The following is a 21822-nucleotide window of genomic DNA, read 5'->3' as shown; positions in this document are numbered from 1 at the left end:
AAAAAGGTAAAAAAAATGTATATTATTGGTAACAACACCTAAAGCTACACTGGTTTTGAAAATTCTGGACACAGGGACAGGGTGTCACCATTTACTCCATAGGAAAACATGCTGATTTGGGGGCTGTGTCACCCACCCTGCTGTGGACACAATGCAGACAGCAATGGTGAGGAATGGTAAGACCACTGTTCCTTGACTATCTGGGATCCATTTGTTTTTATCTTATTACTATCATCCCCAAACATGAATAATGCAAACATAAAACTTTGGGGCACAAGCACATCTCTAATAGCAACTGGATTTGAAATCAGCTTATCCAGTCTCAGGTTTACCCCTTTCCTCCGCTTCCTAGAAACTGGCATTTGTTAATCTTCATCACAGCAGTGCTTGTTTAAAATGAAAATTCTTAGGGGTCCTGCCTTAGATGTACTGAATTCAAATCTCTGTGCCAGGGACCTGAGAATCTACATTTTAATAAATTCTCCAGATTGATTTTTTTTTTTTTTGGCTATTCCTATGGCATGTGGAATTTCCTGGGCCAGGGATCCAACTGCCATAGCAGTGACCCGAGCTGCGGCAGTGACAACACCAGATCCTTAACCTGTTGCACCACAAGGGAACTCCCCCAGATGGATTCTTATCCACACCAAATTGCAAATCACTTGAACTCTCACAGGAGAGGTTAGCTGTCGTGGGAGGGATGTGCTTTCCATGACAAAATGACAAAATTAACACATTAAAATAAGTCATAAAGAGAAGGTTTTGTGTATAGATGAACATTATGCAAAAATATATATACCTAAAAAAAGTTGTAAGAGGAAGGGAAACAGCATTTATTAATTGCCTACTATGGTATAGATCTTGACCAAATTATACATTACTCAGTCTTCAAAATAATCCTACTTGAGTTATGGATGGAAAAAGTTAGGCTTAGAGAGAAACTTTTCTGAAGTCACAACCCTGGAAAATGGCCCAGCTAGGTTGTGAAACTAGATTTATCTGACCCCAGCCTTCTCATTCCATTGTACTAAGCTCATATGCCCATGAAAACACACACACATATACTCTCTTTCATGTCATACAACAGCCATATGTATGGTACAAGGCAAAATAAAAATTTAATTACTGTTAGAAATCTTTGCATTAACAGAAATGCAGTTTTTAAAGAACTTTCTACCAACAGATTTTCTTTGGTCAGTCTGTTGACAACAGAATAAAGCTAAATTTTTGCAAATGAAATGACATGCTATTCATTTTGCAAGTCATAATACCTTACAAAGGAAAACACCAACAAATACGTGATATAGCACTTGTCAATGCAATGGCTGACCTGGGCCTCAACTCTCCCCCTCTTGCTCCTGACACTGCAGTCTCCTTCATCTGGGAAGTCCCCTTCTTCTTCTTTTTTTGCTTTTTAGGGCCTCGCCCACAGCATATGGAAGTTCCCAGGTCTGGGGGTTGAATCGGAACTGTGGCTCTGGCCTAAGCCACAGCCATAGCAATGCCATCTGAGCCACATCTGCCACCTACCCCACAGCTCACAGCAACACTGGATCCTTGACCCACTGAGCAAGGCCAGGGATTGAACCTGCATCATCATGGATACTAGTTGGATTCATTTCCACTGTGCCATCACGGGAACTCCGGGAACTTCTGGAAACCCCCTTCTTCTCCCTTGGGGTGGTGGGTGCTAGGCTCGTGCTCTTCCTCACTCTCTTGCCAGACTTCTCTCCAGGTCCTCCCTGGGTCTTTCTTCATAAGGTTCCATCCTCAATCCTTGCCTCCCTATCACCTCTCACTGGAAAATCTCTTCTCTCACCTCTTGGCTTCTTCTTACATCCCAGTGACTCCCTTCCTGGGTGCAAAGCCCTAGGAAACTGGGCCAGCTTGGGTCACTGCTGTGGCAGTTGGATCCCTGGCCCAGGAAACTGTCTGGGGACACCATACCTCAACACTTCAAACTCAGCACCTCTCAGTGCAGCCCCTCACTTCCTTCCAAGTTACCTTCCTGGTACCACTGCTTTGGAAATCTCGGTGTCAGCTTTAGCTGTTTCTTCTCTACTAGGATGTCAGATTATGTCAGTTCTTTCCTTTGTATCCGCTCCTTTCCCATTTCACTGCTATCACCCCTTTCTGGCCTTTCCCAAGTCCCTCCCATCCCGTCTTTTCCTTGGTGGACTGTGGTTTTCTTCTAACTGGTCTCCTTGTCTCGGGTTTCTGCCTGGCCTTTCCTTCTGATTGCAGAGCAGATACTCAGAAGTATTTTCTGTAACATTGATAGAAAAGTTTGCAAAGCCCATTCATTCTCAGCATCTCCTTTGTTCCATCTGGAGCTTAAATTCATTACAAGCAGCATTCAAGGCTTACAATCTGACTTCTGTTACTTAATGCAATGACTGGAGCTATCGCCAATACTTTACCCTTTGAACACTCAGAGCCCTGTGTGGCTTACAAGCTAAAAGAGGAGAGATAAATAAATAAATAAATTTAAAAAAAAATAAGAGGAGAGTATTTCAAGTCAAAGAAAGCCCCCTTGGAGTTCCTGTCGTGGTGCAGCTCAAACAAATCCAACTAGGAACCATGAGGTTTCGGGTTTGATACCTGGCCTCACTCAGTGAGTTAAGGATCCGGTGTTGCCATGAGCTGTGGTATAGGTTGCAGTGGCTTGGATTTGGCTTGGCTATGGCTGTGGCTGTGGCCAGCAGCTGCAGCTCTGATTAGACCCCTAGCCTGGGAACCTCCATATGCTGCGTGTGCAGCCCTAAAAAGCAAAAAAAAAAAAAGAAAGCCCCCTTGCCAAACTGCTTTTTTCTCTCTCTGTAACTGTACAAATAAAAGGCTTTGCTATAAATGTGACAGTAACAGCAAAATCAGAACTTAAAAAAAACTCCTTTCTGAAAATTTTAAGAGTTTAAAAGTTTCCTATTTATCCAGTTGGAATCCCATTAATGGGTCAATCTCCAACATCCTCAGAGCTGATAGTCTAGCATGTTAACAGAAAAAAAATTCCAATAGTTGAATTTTTCTAATAGTTGAATTTCCACTAATTCCTTGCTAAGAGACTGAACATGACCATTATCACAACTGTGAAAACACAGGAAAATGTTTGGTCTTAAGATTTAAATCCCCAAATAAGTACCTTGTAGAAGCTCAATAAACATCTGCTGAATGAACAAATAAACAAGTGAATTCAGAGAAGGGTTTACTATTATTTATAAATTGAAAGCATAAGTTTTCATAAATGGATGGAAATGTACGTTCAATTTGAAAAAAAATGAAAAACTGCATTAAGGGGCCAGAACTGGGATACATCCATTAATCTGGTCTCTTGCATGACAGATCCCGCTCTGGCAGCTGGAGAAGCAGGTGAAGGAGAGAGGGCTGAATGTCAGGCACTGCCCACCTGACTGTGCTTCTTTGGAATTAAGATTATAAGCTTCTGGAGGACAAGCACTTTCCCCTGAACTTTGTGGTCCTAACACTGATTTGCATACAAAAGGTGCATCATAAATATGGTCTGGGATGCAAAGCCCTCCATGACTTGCTTGCATTTTCACATTTCAATCCTTCACATCTATTCCTCCTTACTTCACAGGGGTGTTGTAAGGAGTAAGAAAAACACAGCATTTAAAGTCCTGAACACACTGCCGTACACATGCACACACATACACACACACAACTGCTTAATAAACAGTAGTTGTTATAATCACTACCTGGGGCACTGTATACGCCTCAAAGGGAGAGTCAGCATGCTGGGCTGTCAGCACTTGTCTGTGCGAACTTCATATGTCCTGGGGGCGGGCTCTTCACTCTTGTATCCTCAGCACCTGGCACCATGCTCAGCCTAAAGCAGGCCCAGAAGCTGGCTGTGTGGGTGAGCAATCGGGATGCAAGCTCCAGTCCTGCCCCTACCCAGCCCACTGGGTCTCCCTGAAGAGTCATTTAAACTCTCTGGCCCTCAGTGATGACTGTGGGTCCTTCCGACCTGAAGAAGGGACTTACAGAAGCTCCCACGACAGTCACTGGCAGAACTGGAAGGAGAAACCAGTCGGCTTGAAGCCGTGTTCCCTTAGTTACCCCTTCATCACAGGCGCCTCATACATCAGGTCTCCTTAATAACAGCTCGCTTAAATGTCAATGTCGCTTTGTAATCCCCAAACCTGGTGGATTGCTGGCTGGCCCAAATCATAAGCCCCTTGAGCGTCATTCAGTCCCTCAGAAAAACCATTTCCTGTTTCATGTAGAGTATGGAGAGATGCAAATTCAGTTACCTCAGTTAGAACAGATCGGCCTTAACAGAGTTAGTTTCTCGTGCTTTGGAAGAAATCACTTGGAAATCCTTGGTTCTGAGTTCTCCATCTCCTTCACATTGAGACCTAAAAAGAAGAAAAAGCAGCGTCCCATGACTAGCTGCCAGGATTGCATGTATCAGCAACAAAAGTGACTGCAATGAGTATGTGTTCCGAACATCTACTGTAAGTAGAGCCCTGGGCGAAGTGATTAGCATATGTGACCTCATACAGTCTTCATAATGTGGGAGACATTTACAGCTATAGACATTTACCCCCACTTGACAGCTCTACAAAAAGAGGCTCTGAAAGGTCACAGAATCTGTTCAAGGTCACAGAGCTGGTTTAAGACCTGCGACTTAAACGCAGGTTCAATGATTCCAAATCCTGGGTTATTAACATGTTAAGTCAGGGTTTAAAAACTTTTTGACAGGGACCCATCGTTTCTAAAAATCGTATTATATAAACTGAAACCCCCAAATCTGAAAACGATGTTTACTCTTATTATGTGCAATGCACTCTTCATTTTCTAGTCTATTCTACTTTTTTCTATATTGCATTACATATTCTATATCTCAAAAAAGAATCCGGTAGTAACTCACTAAACTGATTTCACAATCTTCTAATGGGTCTATTCTTGTTGGAAAACTACCGCACTCAGAGATAGTACTTCACTAGAAGCTTCTCTGAAACAGCGGACTTAATCCTCCTATGCTTTTTAACCATAAGAACCTGACCCAGTAGCTGAGCTTCATAAACAGGAGAAAAGGATTTAACCTTTAAAATATGTATAAGGCACCACAATACGTATCATCCATAATGGATCCTTAGAAGAGATACTCAAGTTGGGCCAGAGTCCAGAATGGAATCGGTCACTTACCTATAGCAGAAGAGTTATAAAGTGGCACCGCGGACAAACTAAAGTCTCAGGTGATTTATGATATACCTTGCAAAGAAGTGGCTAACAGCGGGCGGTCGTGTTGTACCAACAGAGACCTAACTACTGCAGAAGTTGGAGGCTGAGATTGCAAACCCCTGGGGGCAGGGCCCTGCCTTTGCACGACCCATTCAATTCCAGGGCCTTGATGTTCAAGTAAATCCTCAGGTTTCCGATGGGTCGGGACCTGGGTCCAAGCCGCAGTCCGGAGGAGGGGAGATGAGACTGTTAGCGCAGTCCCCTAGTCTGCTGGACCGAAGCCCATCACGTCCCCAGCCCCTTGGGTGCGCATCTGTCCCCTGCCCCCCCGTCGCCCTCCAACACAGCCACTTGCGGCGACGCAACGTGCCCGACTCCGCGGCGGGACCCCCTCCCCCGGGCCCGGGTGTCCGGGCACCTGAGAGCACTCGGTGCCCGCAGCAGCTCGGCTCTCCGTCGTCCGCGGAGCTCCCAACGCTGCGAGAGCGTTCCCCAGCCGAGCTTCGGGGCTCCCTCCTCGGAGAGGAGGGGTCGGGCCGGCCGCGCCTCGCCCACCCGCCCCGCATACTGCCCCTGCGAAGGCACTTACAGGGCTCGGCCGTTGCCCCGCGAGCGCGATCCCCGGGGGTCCATAGCGCTTCCGGACCCGGGAGTCAGGCCGCGGCGCCGCGCAGCACCGCCCAGAAAATGGACGCCGGCGGCTCGGCGCGGCCGGCCCGGCCCGCCCCCGGCGCGGGGTCGGGGACGCTGTCCGGCGGGGAAGAGGGCTCCCCGGCCTCGGCCGCGCGCCGGGAGCTGGGGTACCGAAGCGCCCACACGCGGCCTCGCGAGGACAGCGGCGGGGCGGGGGCGAGGGAACGCATTTCGGCCCCGCGGCACCCCAGACTCTACCTGGGTGCGGTGGGGGGTACTCACGACGGCCCCAGACGCCACCATGGAAGCAGCAGCCTCTGCCTCCCTCTTCTCGGAGGAGAGCACTGTTCACAACAAGGACAACCCAGTTAAGGGTCTACGGCCACAGTCTCGTCGCTGTCAGAACCAGGCCTGAGTCCGCTAAGGGACCCTGAGTTCTGGATCCAGATCTTAGACAGCATCAACTCCTGCACTTTTGAGAGGGGCAGTTTTCAAAGAAAGTCAAGTGCAATTTTAACTTAAATTCTCAAGAACCGAGTATCACCTGGCCTTTCCCACGGCTGACAGGAAGGGCTTAGATTGATTTCCCTATCGTGCTTTTAAAAAAGAAAAGCTAGTTCACGCAAAAGACCCAGTTCTCTTCCTTAAATAAAGGGCGCCGACTGCCTGCTAGGATCTTTCGTCCAAGATTCAGGGACTGCTCATTGAAAAAGTATTTACTGAGGCCTGCCACAAACTTGCCTTGTGGAGGACCTAACAGCTTAGCGTTCTAATATACACGTTTTGTTTGCTTTTTCTTTTTTTCTTTTTAAATCTACGTTCCCTGGGTTTGGGTAGCATGAGTCTTATTTTAAATTTTTATTTTGAAAAGATCCATTCCCAGGTTACAACTTAAAAAGATGTCTTGCTTGACTTCCATTCCGTCTTAACTTGGAATACAGCGTTTCAATTCTGCATCCCAGTTCCTGACCATGTTTTGCGATAGTGATCATTCTGATGGATAGATTCCAATGTCACAACGCTGGTAAAAACATTTTAATAATCAAGGAGAACTATATTGACTTAAAGTCAAATTAAAGCATCATGTCATTTAAAAGTAAAAACAGGGTTTTGAGGGTTCATAGGTTGGGCAAACATGCACACACAAGTACACTAGCAGTTCCCAACCTCCTCAAAGCCAAGAACCCTTTATTCTCTCTCCGTGGGCCACGTTCAGAAAGCGCTATTCCACTAAATTGCATTTATTAACTAATGATTCATCTTCTTACTTAAAAAACAACCCTGCAATGTTTTTGTATAGTAATTGCCAATCAGAGCTTCTACAAAACTTGAGGGAACCTGTTGTTAATCATGGATTCCAAACTAAGGAAACTTGTGATCTGATTGCAAGTGTATGTGTTTCCACTGAGGCTTTGGGGAAATGGGAAAATCATTCAGAGACCTCCAAGAAAAGTAAGGCACATGGATTAGGAAGCTCAGGTTGGGAAGTGCCAGTATGAGGCACTGAGAGCTGTGCTGCCCTGCGATTGGAGGGTGGGAGTTAGCCGAGCCAGGTAATTTGGCCTTTGGATTCTGCCTGCCTGGGTTAAAGCCCAGCTTTGTCACGTACAAAGTCACTCTGTAACTTTAGGCAACTTATTTAGCCTTCCTAACCTCAGATGGATTGCTCATCTGCAAAATGGGGCTGGTTTTAATATTACGCTTACCTTGTGGGGTTTTGTGATAATTAAATGGGATAATACATGTGAAGCAGCTACATTATGGCCGTTGGTGCTGGAGGTCAAGTATTCAGAGCTCTAAGTTCCTACCATCCAAGCAGTAAGAATCATAGTACCCATGTGTAAAGCAAATTTTATACATTAGGAATTTTCTGTGGGTAAGCTGCCAGGGTCACATGGTGAATGACATAAAGAGATTTAAATACAGGTCTGACTCCACAGTCCACTTTCTGTCCTGCTAACATGTTCCAGGTGGTACCTTGATCAGACGCTGTCAACAGCTTGTTAAGGGTGAAATCGGCTCTGGCTTTCATAAGAAGCTTAGCAAGTGAATGGCTCCTTACATCCACTTGGGAATTCACAAACAGTGGCATTTCTTTCTCATTATGGGCCAAATGTTTCTCTAGAAGGGAGTAGATTTCCCCCAAATTGTTATAAATAACTAAAATATCACGGCAACAGTTTTAAACACCACAGCCTAAAACTTACATAATCAGCCTGTCCTTCAAAATTTTCCACCCTTCCTCATAACCAGTCACAGATTTTCTCTCTTAATCATTCTTCTGAGTATGGGGAACTATCTGGAAATTTCCAAGAACGTCCCAACTTGTCATAATTTTATTCTTTTCTGTAAAGGTTTATTCCTTTCAAAACAACCAAATGTGATCATTTTTTATATCCTTCTATTACTTTTCATTTCAGTGCATTTGCAAACAAGACAAAAAAATCCTAAGACTTTCAAGATTCTCTCCTCCTAAATTTCTACGAGTTCTTCAACATCTCTACAACATGGCTCCTTTTTCTTCTTTAAAGGCATCACCTGTGGTATACTGAGGTTCCCAGGCCAGGGGTCGAATTGGAGCTACAGCTGCCAGCCTACACCACAGCCACAGCAACACTGGATCTGAGCTGCATCTTCGACCTACTTTGCAGCTTGCAACGCAGGATCTTTAACCCACTGAGAGAGGCCAGGGATCAAACCCGCATCCTCATGGACACTGTATCGGGTTCTTAACCTACTGAGCCACAATGGGAACTCCTGAACCCTTTTCTAGCGGCCCTCTTCTAGGAGGTTTCCCTTGTTTTCTACCTCATTTCATTTAATTCCCATGTGACTTCTGTTACGTTACAACTGCCTGCTTGAGCTTTCTGATTGAGGACTCTTGGCCAATTTAACATTTATTGCCCCCCCCTTTCTTTCTCTTTTTTAAGGTTTCAATATTATCATAATACATTAAAAATCTACAGTTGGTCTCTTTTAAACCCACTTGCTTCCTTTGTTTCCCACCATGGCTTAGAAATCTATAACTCATTTGTCTCCCATCCTTGCTGCACTCACTCTTAATTTGTTTTACTTCTCCCTTTCCTCATCCTGGGCACTCACCAAATTCTACCACTTGGCTTCCTCTTATACAGCTGCTTATCTCTTTCCCTTCAAGCACTTTAAGAAAGTCCCTGTCCAAACCATTGTCTCTAATTTCCACCACATTCCTGAAGGGCCTCTTGTGACGTTGTGTTGAGAAGTCTACCAAAGCCTCTGCAGAGGCCGTGTGCAGGAAGAGGGTGGCAGCCTCCCACCCCTGGAGCCAGGCTGGAAGTGGTAGGAACAGGGGCCTACAGGATCATTCATGTCCCACCGAAATGGGGAATGGGGATGGTCACTACCCAGACCCAGACCAACAGTGGCCAGGCAGGAATGTCAGATCGGCAGAATTTTCCAATAAAGCCCAAATCAGGATTTTTATATAAAATAAGTGAAATATTGACTGCTTAAAAACGGGTGGGGGGGTCTGTATCTGATGAAGTCTCTAATGGTAACTACCAATTTATGGAAAATCTCTGAGAGGAACATGTAAAAGAGCATCAGGGAATGCAGTCTCAGGTTTCTGATTGTGGGAAGCTCTATGGGTCAAACAAACTGTTTCTTCAACCAAAAAATGTTTTGTGGCCACACACATGGTATGTAGAAGTTCCTGGACCGGAGAACAAACCTGCACCACAGGAGTGACTCAAGCCGCTGCTGTGACAATGACAGATCCTTAACCCACTGAACCATAAGGGAATTCCTCATCAACAATTTTTATTTTATTTTATTTTTTGTCTTTTTAGGGCCGCACCAGTGACATAAGGAGGTTCCCAGGCTAGGGGTCTAATCGGAGCTACAACTGCCAGCCTACACCACTGCAACTCCAAATCTGAGCTGCGTCTGTGACCTACACCACAGCTCACGGCAACGCCAGATGCTTAACCCACTGAGTGAGGCCAAGGATCGAATCCGCAACCTCACGGCTTCTAGTCGGATTCATTTCTGCTGCGCCACAATGGGAATTCCCAAAAAATGTTTATAGCAATAACAAAGATGAAAGAAGGAGGAGAATAGTTCCTGTCATGGTTCAATAGTAACCTGACTAGTACCATGAGGATGTGGGCTCGATCCCTGGCCTCACTCAGTGAGTTAAGGATTGGCATTGCCATGAGCCGTGATATAGGCCAGCAGCTGTAGCTCTGATTTGACCCCCAGCCTGGGAACTTCCATATGCTGGTGGTGCAGCCCTAAAAAGACAGAAAAAAAAAAGGTAGAGGAAAGAAACCTAGAGAGTAAATGAAATTTAAGGAATATTAATTGTCCTGTATGGACCTTATTTGGAATTTTGCTTTAAACAAACAAGTTTTTTTTTTTATGACCTAACTGGACAAATTGCTGACTATTATATTTAATGTTATTCTAGAATTATTGTTATTTGTTGGTGTGATAATGATACTGTGGTTATTTTTTTCTTACACTTTTTTTTTTTTTTTTCTGGCTGCTCCTGTGGTATATGGAAGTTCTGGCCTCACCACAGCATCAACCTGAGCCATAGCAGTGACAATGCCAGATCCTTAACCTGCTGAGCCACCACGGAACTCCCACATTTAAAAAAAATGTTTTTTTAGTATTCCATATTTTTTAAACTTTTTATTTAGAACTATTTCGACATTCTAGAAGAGTTGCAAGAATAGTACCTATACACACTCCACATATCATTCTATTTTTTTCTTGAACCATTTGTAAGTTGCAAATATCATTCTCTCTTACACCTTAATACTTGAGCATTTATTTCCTAAGATAAAGTGTTTTCTCTAAGTATCTTCTATTTAGAGAATTATACTAAAATATTGAGAGATAAAATTATATGATCTGGGATTTGCTTCAAAATAATACAGGAGAGGATTTACATGAGACAAGATTGGCTAGCCATTGAGAATTGTTGAGCTGGGCAATGACTACACACAAGTTCATTAAACTAGTTTTTCCACATTGTATGCATGTTTAAGATTTTCATAATAAATTTTTTAAAGATTATGATAATGAAAGACTTTAAAGTGATATAAAATACTTATACTATATTAACTAAAAGAAGATATAAAATTGTCCAAAAAATATTATCTCAGAGTTTCCGTTGTGGTGCAGTAGAAACGAATCTGACTAGGAACCATGAGGTTGCTGGTTCGCCCCCTGACCTCGCTCAGTGGGTTAAGGATCCAGCACTGCTGTGAGCTGTGGTGTAGGTCACAGACACAGCTCGGATCTGGTGTTGCTGTGGCTGCGGTGTAGGCTGGCAGCTGTAGCTCCGATTGGACCCCTAGCATGGGGACCTCCATATGCCTTGGGTGTGGCCCTAATATAAAAAAAAATTATCTTTTTCTTATTAAAAAAAATCACCAGGCATAGATAAAAGACTGCAAGAATGCAGGCCGAAATGTTAACATTTCAAATTATTTCACAGTGAATATATATAACTTTTATAATGAGAAGTAAAAAAAGGTAATACAATTAAAAATTAGAAAACAAAAAATTGGCAAAAGATTCAATTAAAATTACTGTTAGAAGTTAAATAAACAAATAAAAAAGAAGTTAAAGCACATATGTGAGTTGAATTGACCAACAGGCCTCCTGTTTGCAGCTTTTGACTTAGAAAATGGGTTCACAAACTATGGCCCACAGGCCAAATTTGGTCTGCCATCTGTTTTTGTATAACCTTAAATCTGAGGAGGGTTCTGACATTTTTAAATGATTGAAAAAAATCAAAAGGAAAATAGTATTTCATGACATGAAAATTACATGAAATTCGAATTTCATTGTCCATAAGTGAAATTTTATTGGGACACGCCACAGTCATTCACTTCTGTATCTATACAGTGTACACACACACACACACACATATTATACAACTATTATACTTAATATTATATATTATTATATTTTAAATTTCATCAATAAAAAGTTTGTGGCAATTTGTTTTCTTTGTTGTTATGTGAATACCTACATATTTTTTTTTGTCTTTTTAGGGCCGCACCTGTGGCATATGGAGGTTCCCAGGCTAGGGGTCGAATTGGAGCTATAATCACCGGCCTACACCACATCCACAGCCATGCCAGATCTGAGCCGTGTCCTCAACCTACATCACAGCTCACAGCAATGCCAGATCCTTAACCCACTGAGTGAGGCCAGGGATCGAACCCGCAACCTCATGGATACTAGTCAGATTCGTTTCCACTGAGCCACGATGGGAATGTACATAATATCCTCAATTTACCTCGATCCACAAAGCCTAAAATATTTACCATTTGGCCCTTTACAGAAAAAGTTTGCCAACCTCTGGTTTAGGACTGGGCTTCCCATATGACCTAAAGGCCTCTTGATTTAGCAGAGAGAGCACTGGACTAGCAGTTAGGTATGGCCACTTAATTCTCTGGGTGACCTGGAGAAGTCACAACTTCTCTGGGCCACAGTTCACTCGAGGACAGAATAAAATGGGTCTAAGTTTCACACGGCAACTGAGGTCTGTGGTTCCCATTCCTGTAAGAGCCAATCAAGAGGAGGAGGGTGGCAGCACTCGGTACTCGACCAAGGAATCCAAACAATCGGAATATTCAGTGGGGATGGTTTAAAGGGCATTCAGGCCAGGGCCTGGATGCGCAGGTAAACAGCAAGGGTGGACAGTCCTTAGTGGCTCTAAAAGCAGAGCAGTGCACTTGCTGTGGACGGCACAACTTTGGGCAAAATTTCTAAAATCTGCAGCTTAAAACAGGTATTTGAGGTTTATCTCCAGTCTGAGCTTTGTGGAAAACCAAAAGCATTTGGTCACAAAACATGTCTCTCATTTTAAGTTTAATCCAGATCTAGACAAGTGATGGGTGCGGGGTGGCTCTCTGGCATCCTCAGCTTATAGAATAGAGCCCTTGGGATAAAGACTTCACGAGATTCTGGGATAAATCACCCTCAGGGATGCCAGTGTGCAGGCTCTTCATAACAGCCAATGTGGGGCGGTTAAGCCCCAAGGCCAAAATCACCCTGAAGCCAGACGGACTATGAGAGCACCCAGTCCCTACACAGCAGGCCCACAGCCTGCATCTTACCGGCTCTTTCAGCCTTCTTCATTGCAATCCCTCCCACTCTTTCTCCTGTGTACCCCTGCAACACACCCCAGCTTCAGGGTGCAGCTTGTTCCTGAAGGCTCCCTTTGTTCCCTCTTTCTGATTGTCTGCAGCCCCTCCCCACTCCCCAGGCTGCCCCTGCTTCCACCTCCCCATTTTGCCACCCAAATGACTCCCCACTCTCTTCCACCTTGTTCCCCCAATATCCTGCATTGTCCCATCTTTCGGTGATGTAGCCCCTCTCTTTCCCTACTAAAGGTCTCCCGCTTCCCTTCCACAGCTCAAGAAACATGAGAAAAGGGGAAAAAAATTACAAGGGCACTGCCCTTCAGGGATTTAACCACATTCTCAGCTGGTGGCTTTTGTTTTCTCGTCTCATTGGCTTGTAAGGCCCTCAGGGCAGGGACTCCACGTCATGCTCAGCGTTGGGGAAGATGGGCAGGACTGTTAGGCCTTAATTAGAGCAAGGCCTCAGACAGGGTAGAAGATTTTAGCAGGCAAAAAAAAAAAAAAAAAAAAAGGCAATTTCAAAATATCCGTTTGGCAACAATGACCATGGGGTAAGGAAGAGGTTTATTTAATCACATAAAGAAAATCATGAAAGCTCTCACAGCTTTTCGTGAACACAGAAAAAATATTTACATTAGCATTTTAAAAACAAAACTGAACCAGAAAACAAACTTCCTCCACAGGCCAAATATAGCGTCTGCGGACACAAGTGCTAGTCTTGAACCCTGAGTAGGAATAGCTGCAGAAGCAAGGAAGCCAATACAAGAAAAGATGCAAAATGAATTACAAGACCAAAAGAGCCATTTTCTGGTCAGTGAGATGTTTGGGCCATGGCAGAGACATGCTGGGATCACCTCACAAAGACAAGGGCTTTGGCAACTGGTCTTTGATTTACCTGCTTCCCACAAAGCTTTCTGCAGAACAGCCAGGAGGGAGACCCCCCCTCCCAACTGTGCATCAGGGAATGTAAAAAAGCAGGAGCATCTTGTGTGCATCACAAATTTAAAATTTTGCATTCAAAGGCTTCTCAACTTAACATCTGCTCATGAATGCGAAAGAGTGGCAGCCCTTATGGAGGTCACCTGGCAAGGCAGGCAGACCAGCTTGGAGCAGGGCAGCCAGACATACGGTGGCCTATTAGGAGCCAAGATATTTTGAGAAGGTGATGAGGATGAGACACGGAGCCCCAGGAAAGAACCATCTTTGCCATCAGTTGAGATGCCCCCACAACGAAGGCTGGCCTACAGAAGACAGTATAAAAGGCCACGAAGAGGGAGTTCCCTGGTGGCTCAGTGGGTTAGGGATCCAGTGTCGTCACTGCTGTGGTTTAGGTCACTGCTGTAGCACAGGTTTGATCACTGACCCAGGAACTTCTGCATGCCAGGGGTATGCCCTCTGCCCGCCCCCCGCCCCCAGAACAAAAGGCCACTAAGAGAACAGCTTGCCACATGTTTCTTCTAGAAAGGAGAGGTCATACAATTGTTCCTGTCTATACAACGCCCTACCCTTTTCTAGGAGCCTGGACGTGAGCATTACATGGAGTTTCTTGTCCTATTTTCATTCCACCTGGGTTGTAGTGGTGTCTGTTACACAGCAGATGCTCAACAAATATTTGGTTTTTGTTTGCTTGTTTGTTTTTGTCTTTTTAGGGCCAAATCCTCGGCATATGGAAGTTCCCAGGCTAGGGGTCAAAGCGGACCCGCAGCTGCCGGCCTAAACACAGCTACAGCAACGCAGGATCCGAGCCTCGTCTGCGACCTACACCACAGCTCGTGGCAACGCCAGATCCTTAACCCACTGAGTGAGGCCAGGGATCAAACCCACATCTTCATGGATGCTAGTCAGGTTTGTAACCTGCTGAGCCACAACGGGAACTCCCTCAATAAATATTTGAAGAAGTGAACTGAATTGCTGAAGCCTCCTCCCCACTGATGGGCAATATCCTACCACAAAGGACTAGAACATTCTTTATGCAGTAGATTATTTCATGGCGAGTCAAAATCAAACCAGGTGTAGGGAGTCAGCCAGGCCACTTCTAACTTATGATAAGCAAAGCCCACTAAATTATGAATCAGTTTTAGAAGGTATTTCTGAGACATTCAGAAGACACTGAAGGGCCTTATAGTTTCTATCTTGTACAGCAAGCCTAGCCCCTTTTTCTTGGAACTTCATTTGCAGACTAACCTGAAAAGCATAAAAGAGTTCTGGTTCTGAAGAATTTCCTTAGTATTATGTGTTCAAATGGAGAATGATCACTCAGGGAGTCTTTAGAAAGCCACCCAAGGGCAAAGAGTTCTGCAGAACCAAAGCATTTGAGGCACCAGACAACAACATTTGCTGGCAAGATAAGACAGACCCATCCACCCATCCATTTGCATCTGGAAAAAAAAAAAATTAGGAGTTCCCACTGTGACACAATGGGATGAGCGGTGTCTCTGGAGTGCCAGGCACAGATTTGATCCCAACCCGGCACAGTGGTTAAGGTTCCTGTATTTGTCACAGCTGAGGCTTAGGACAGATCTGATCCCTGGCCCAGGAACTCCATATGCCACAGGGCGGTCAAAAAAGGAAAAAAAAAAAATTAAAGGAAGTGGCTATCTCACTGTTTTGCCATGAATTGAGGTTCTGGAGTTCTTATGAAAAATAAAGCAAGAGGCTTCTCAGAAATTTTCTTGCTCCGAGATTCATTTCTTCTATGGATTTCTTGGGTTAGCCTTGAATCTGTGCCGAGTACCTAGGTGTTCACTGCCACCTAAGACTGCAAGTCAAGAGCTTCACTGCACCTTCTTAGGCAGTGCTGGGGTGGGGCTGGGTCAAAGGCAATGACTCTGTCAGCGCAGAGACCTGGGAATCTGACTAAAACGAGCCACGGGCCTGGCTTACCATTTCACTGCAGGGGAAGCTCATCTAAGTCAGGCTCAACCCCCAAAATCCTCAGACCTGGCACTGATACAATGGCAGCTGCATAGGGAAAGGAAAGTCTGCAGTCCAAGCATGAGCGCCTCTCTGCCCTGAAAGGCTCCCCATCAGATCTTCACCTAACTGGAGCCATTCCACCACACAGAAAGCCAACCATTTGTCATTGTGTTTTTTTTTTTTTTTTTTAACTGCCCCACAGCATATGGAGTTCCTGGGCCAGGGATCAGATCTGAGCCTCAGCTGCAACCCAAGCTGCAGCTGTGGCAATGCCAGATCCACAACCCACTGTGCTGGGGCAGGGATCAAACCTGTGTCCCAGCGCTCCCAAGGCACCACTGATCCCATTGGGCTACATCGGGAATGCCTCCAGAAGGCCAACCATTCTAAAGTGACTCTTCTCCCAACAAGACACCATTGCTTTTTACATTTTTCTTTTCCTTTCTTTTTTTTTCAGCCACTACCATGGCATACGGAAGTTCCCAAGCCAGAGCTGTGACCTATGTCACAGCTGTGGCAATGCTAGATTCTTAAGCTACTGGGCTGGGCCAGGGATCAAACAGGCACCTCCACAGAGACAAGCCGGATAATTAACCCACTGTGCCACAGTGAGAACTCAAAAATTTTCTTTTCCTTTTCTTCTTTGAGCTTGTCTTCTTTAATTCATTGGGATTTTTTTTTTCTTTTCTTTTTACAGCCACACCTACAGCATATGGAAGTTTCTGGGCTAGGGGTCAAATCAGTGCTGCAGCTGCCAGCCTACACCACAACCACAGCAACACCAGATCCAAGCTGCATCTGAGACCATGCCATAGCTTATGGTAATGCTGGATCCTTACCCCACTGAGTGAGGCCAGGGATTGAATGCTTATCCTCACAGAGACAATGTTGGGTCCTTAACCTGCTGAGCTACAATAGAAACTTCTAATTCATTGTTTACATAGTTATTTTTGTGTCCCTGGCCCCTACCACTCCAGCACACCAGAGATGGCTCTGTGAGAGGCAGCCCTGGTCTCTCTTGTTCATTACTGTATTTCCAGCCTCTGGACTATGCCTGGTATATAGTAGGTACTCAATAAATGTGCTGGATGTTTAATTACCAAGAAAGCTGTTGGGAACAGCATTTCTCTTGGAAGGGAGCTGTTAGAATGACCATATGGTACCAGGAACTCAAAAGCTTAGCATAATTTAGTATTAAAGAAAAAGGTACTAGATCTTTTTCTATCCATCTCCCCATTTCAACGAGCCCTAAGATGTGGTCTGGTTCCCAGTCCCTCTATGGGGGGACGATCCATGGAAATGGTTGAGGTGGATCAACATCCCTCTAGTAGCAAGAGGTGCAATCTTGGTATTCTCACTGACTTAAGGCTTGGGAAAATAATTCCTATTCTCCGAAAAAAAGAAAAAAAAAGGAGTTGAGAATTTTTAGAGTACAAATCATTCAGGCAGAAAACCACAGATTTGCCCATTTTGTTTTGGTGAGAACAAAGCAACTGTTCGCACATTCTTCCTGTCACACCTGCTCTGGCCTGCCCAGTGCAAACACCTTAGCCAAAAATTGTAAATGGGCTAAGCATAGCTTTTTAAACGTCAAGCAGGGAGAAGTGCCATCCTCTACAATCGGCAGGAAGTGTTTTTGGCTAATCTAGGAAATGCAGTGATCATTGTAAATGGGTAAGTTTAGAAAAGCTTTGTGCCTTGTAAACATTTCTGTGAAATATGAAGGCAAAGCATTAAGGCGAAACACAACAAAGTAATAAATAATAATTATTCTTCCATTCACTGATCTATTTATTAGAATGACAATGGTACAATATACTTCCCAACAGTCTTATTTGGCTTTCAAGCTCCTTGAATTGTGTTTAAAATTCTTTTACGAGAGACCAAGAACAACATAAGTGAATAATGCCTCCAAAAAATCATGAGGTATGAAAATCTACAAGGTGACGCAACCATGCTTGAGTTAAAAACAAAAGGATCGACATTTTACAAGGAAGAAATACACTTTTGAATCTCTCAGGCATTCATTTATAGGGTAAAACAATTCCATCGCATCCATCTAATCTTGTGATTAAGATTCAAATGGGCTCAAAATGATTAATTTGTACCGGCCTATCAAAATAGAAGACATTGAGTTGTAATCTTTCCGAATAGCAATAGTGTTTTAATTACAAATGCCGGGCTCATTATTTGCTCAAGAGCGAATGACAATTAGCTTGATCCTCCTGCAACTGTGAATGCTACTGGTACTAAAATAAATAGGCAATACTGAATCAAGTTTCTGACATTTCCTTCAGTTTACGATCTTCTGATTGACGCTATATTCAAAATGTACTTAGTCATTTTAAGTCACAGGCAAAAAAGAAAATGGCTCCCGAATAGCCAAAAAAAAAAAAGAAAAAGAAAAAAAACCCTGTATATATAAATATAGATAGATAGATAGATAGATAGATAGATAGATAGATAGATAGATAGATTGTTGCAGGAAGGCTATTTCATGGCAAGCCCAAAGAATGAATTCCCTGTGAGATGAATCATGTTCTCATATAATTGAGCCAGAGAAAAACTCCAAGCAAAATATTAAGTTGGCCTCAAAACAACACAACAACAACAACAATAAAACAACAACAACAAATCTGTAGTCCACAAGAGGTTTGATGTTACAAACAGTGCTTAGAATATTAGACAAACTGCTAAGATAAAGCAACTATGTACACCGATGGTTCTGCATCTCAATGTTCTTCACATTGGAGCAAACCTCAGAGAGGTTTTGGATTTGGCAGCATCTTCCCCCTAACACACTGACAAAGACGTTTCCACAGAGGTTCAATGTGCACTTATCATTGGGAGGGTGGGCTTGGGTTTGGGTTCTTCTCTACCGAGAGCTCAGAGGTTACCAATGGAGGGACCAGGCAAAACGAGAGCATAAGCATTTTCTGATTCTCGGAATTTCTGAGATACCTTTTGTTTCAGTGGCGCTGGTGAACTCGTGATAATGAAACTACACCTTTGCACACAAACCTTGACCAGCATTCTGGAGCATATTACAAAGAAAACCTTAATTTTGAAAGTACTGAGCACAAAGGAGGAAGGAGAAAGCTCTCCTTCCTGTGCAAGATTCCTCTCTATGTCTAGAAATATGGCATAATTCTTAAGGCTTGAAGACCGCATTTAAAAACGTCTAAAACCAGTTCAGATTCTACAATGAGAGGCAAAAGAACTGCAAAATTTTCCTGAAACATTTTTTAAGATGATTTTTTGCATCTCTGTTATTGCATTTTTAAATAAGATGTGGTTGCTAATGTGGTTCTGGCCCAGTGTTAATTTGAAACCAATATGTATTTGAGAAGTTAAGCTCAAGGAAAGAGCCCATGAAATTATTTTGAAAAGTGCCAGAATTTGGTCCTTACAGAACCACAGCTGTATGGTCTGCAATGAACCATTTTAAGGACTCTGTTTCATTCAGTGAAGCTCTTTTTCTTCTAACAGAGCCACCTATATTTAATATTTCCCCCTTTAAAAATTATAATTCCTCATCTCCCTAAATAATAGATATACAAATAATGCATTTATTCTTGTATATTATTTAAAATTGATTTTGGAGGCATCTATGTTTTTATTTTCATCTTTCATATAACACGTTTAAAGACCGCTTCTTAAAATTTAAACATTTTAAATGTTTCTTATTAAGCTTGTTTGCGCTGTTCGAAATTATCTCCAGAAATCCATTTATTTTTAGTTTCAAGCTAAAATGGAGCTGAATCCATAGACTTTTCAAAAAATTCTTTTGTTGTCAATGGCGCCACACCTATCATATATCTGATTTTTTAAAAAAGGATCACCTCATTTTTATAGCAGCATCATTTTATAAGTTTTTAAAAGCCATATATTTATACAGTATCTTAATAGGAAAGGCCATCCAATTTAATACCCTCCCCCCTCAAATTACAACTGTCTTATTTCATTTTTGTTGTAAAAGTCATATTTTAGTCTATCTAATGTTCCTGCTACATGACTCCAAAAAATCTAAAAAACATGCAAATTTCAACCTACCTGTATGTATCACTTAAGGCAGTGTTAGCATGACAAGACACTCAGCCATTTTTATGTAAAGCGATGGAGACCAACTGATTTCTCCGTCTTCTTGCTCTCAAGTTTTAGATGCAATTGTCACACACACAAAATCATATGCAGAACAGCTTGAATGTACTGTGATCACAAGAACCGAATTTATCAACAGGAAAACAGGTTTGAAAAAAGAAGTTTCTCATCCAAGGTTTCTCGGAGACTGCAACCAAGGAGGTAGTGTGTTGAATTTTTTTCCCTTCCTCCTCTGAGAGTTCAAAGCCCGGAGCTGACCACTGCAAAGGCCACTGTCACATTTGCTGAAAATCAAACCACTGATACCAGCACTGAAAATACAAATTTGAGAACCAAGTTGTTTGCACACGGTGGAGTGCCTAAGAGTTAAAAATAGATCCCACCTTGCCTCCTACCTGCATAATAAACATGTAAGTTTCAAGTGTTTAATTTGATATTCACATTAATTAACAATACAACATACATTATTTAAAAGACAGCAAATGCAAGAAGAAAGGGGAGACACCATCTGGTAGCAGAGTTTTGTTGTTGTTTTTGTTTTTAGGGGTGGGGTTTTTTTTTGGCTTTGTTAAAAAAAAAAAGGTAAAATTCTATTTTGAATGTGATGAAAAGCAAACATCCAGAAGCAAATGAATCGGAACTGAAAGGTGATGCTGAACTATCTCAGGCTGTAACGAGGCAAAAACAAGTCTTCGCTACCAGATGATATGGCATACCAAGCATTTACATACTCACATCTGAAATACTAGGCAACGTGTAATGAATTCTATACACAGCATGCACACACAGCACCAGCACGGCTAATCCTGCCTGCCATCTTAGCCTCGCAGAAGCAAGATACAAACTGCATGCAGCACACAAGCTGGGGAAGGAGGAGGCAAGGGACAGCTCACCTTAAATGCAGTATCTGATTAATGTTGTAAGTGACATTGCATATCAGCCTCAGAGTCTTGGTTCAACTGGGTAGGAGGGAACAAAGAAAAATGTCATCAACTGGTGATGCAAGATGAGCCCAATCACTAAACACTGTTTAGCAAACTCCAAATTCTGCAACCAGGCAGTAGAAGGCATTTTGTACAGTTAAGCAGAGCTGCTGCACAATGAATGTGTCCTTCTGCTTCTGAGAATCAAACAGTCCTTTGGCTAAGGAAGAAAATAAGCTGGAACGAACACTGTCATATCTTCTTCCTGAAGAAAGCTTTCAATACAGTATGTATCTGGTTCGGAATGCATTTTTTTAGACTGTTAATTTCCTAGAATGGCTAGAAACAACAACAAAAGCAGACCTTTTAAGCGATGGCAAAGTAAAGAATAATATTATAAAGGGTGTAGCCTTTCTAGATTATTTTTCAGAATCCTAACTGGTGCCGGCAGGCTTGTAGAAGAATGCATGATCAGCTGTCTGTATCCGTGCTATAACCTCTAACCACAAGCCGTGTAAATGTATTCTGCTAAATGTATCTGCAGTACAGAACGGCAGATACCTCCTCAGTTGGAATTATATTAAAATGTGAATGAATCTGCTTAAACTTAGAAGCAAAATTAAATCAGCTACAGAAAAATAAATTGATGCCGAGTTCCTTCGGATATATAGCTGACCGTCATGAACGATAAAAGCTGTCCTTAGGACACTGACCTAAATAATGTTAAGTCTTGCAATTGCATACCGTACGTGCTCAGAACCTAGGCAAAGGCAAAATGATTTTTCTCTTCCCTCCCCCTCCAAGAGCTAAATTGTAGAGTAACAAGCCATTAATAGGAATACCAAAAGGCTGTGTGTATATATATATGTACCGTACATACTGTAAGAAAAGAAGAAATG

General features: G+C 43.1%; 1 protein-coding gene across 4 annotated transcripts in view; it reads right to left on the bottom strand.

Annotated features, from left to right (window-relative positions):
• The window catches only part of ZBTB38 (zinc finger and BTB domain containing 38), an 85990-nt gene that overhangs the window by 44378 nt on the left and 19790 nt on the right, over positions 1–21822 (bottom strand). Inside the window, exons 1-4 of one of the 4 annotated variants that reach the window (XM_047783598.1) lie at positions 21287–21496; positions 20894–20959; positions 19953–20311; positions 4272–4376 (exon numbers count right to left, since the gene is read on the bottom strand). The gene's annotated coding sequence lies outside the window, so the exon portion shown is untranslated. Of the gene's footprint in view, positions 1–4271; positions 4377–5169; positions 5305–19952; positions 20312–20893; positions 20960–21286; positions 21497–21822 lie in introns of those variants that run through there. The other 3 variants (XM_047783578.1, XM_047783588.1, XM_047783607.1) reach the window with 3 other exon arrangements.

This window comes from Phacochoerus africanus, chromosome 1 (genome assembly GCF_016906955.1).
Source record: "Phacochoerus africanus isolate WHEZ1 chromosome 1, ROS_Pafr_v1, whole genome shotgun sequence".
NCBI classification, from domain to species: Eukaryota; Metazoa; Chordata; class Mammalia; order Artiodactyla; family Suidae; genus Phacochoerus; species Phacochoerus africanus.
The sequence above is the reverse complement of the archived record's forward strand: the minus strand, read 5'-3'. Positions and strand labels throughout refer to the sequence as shown.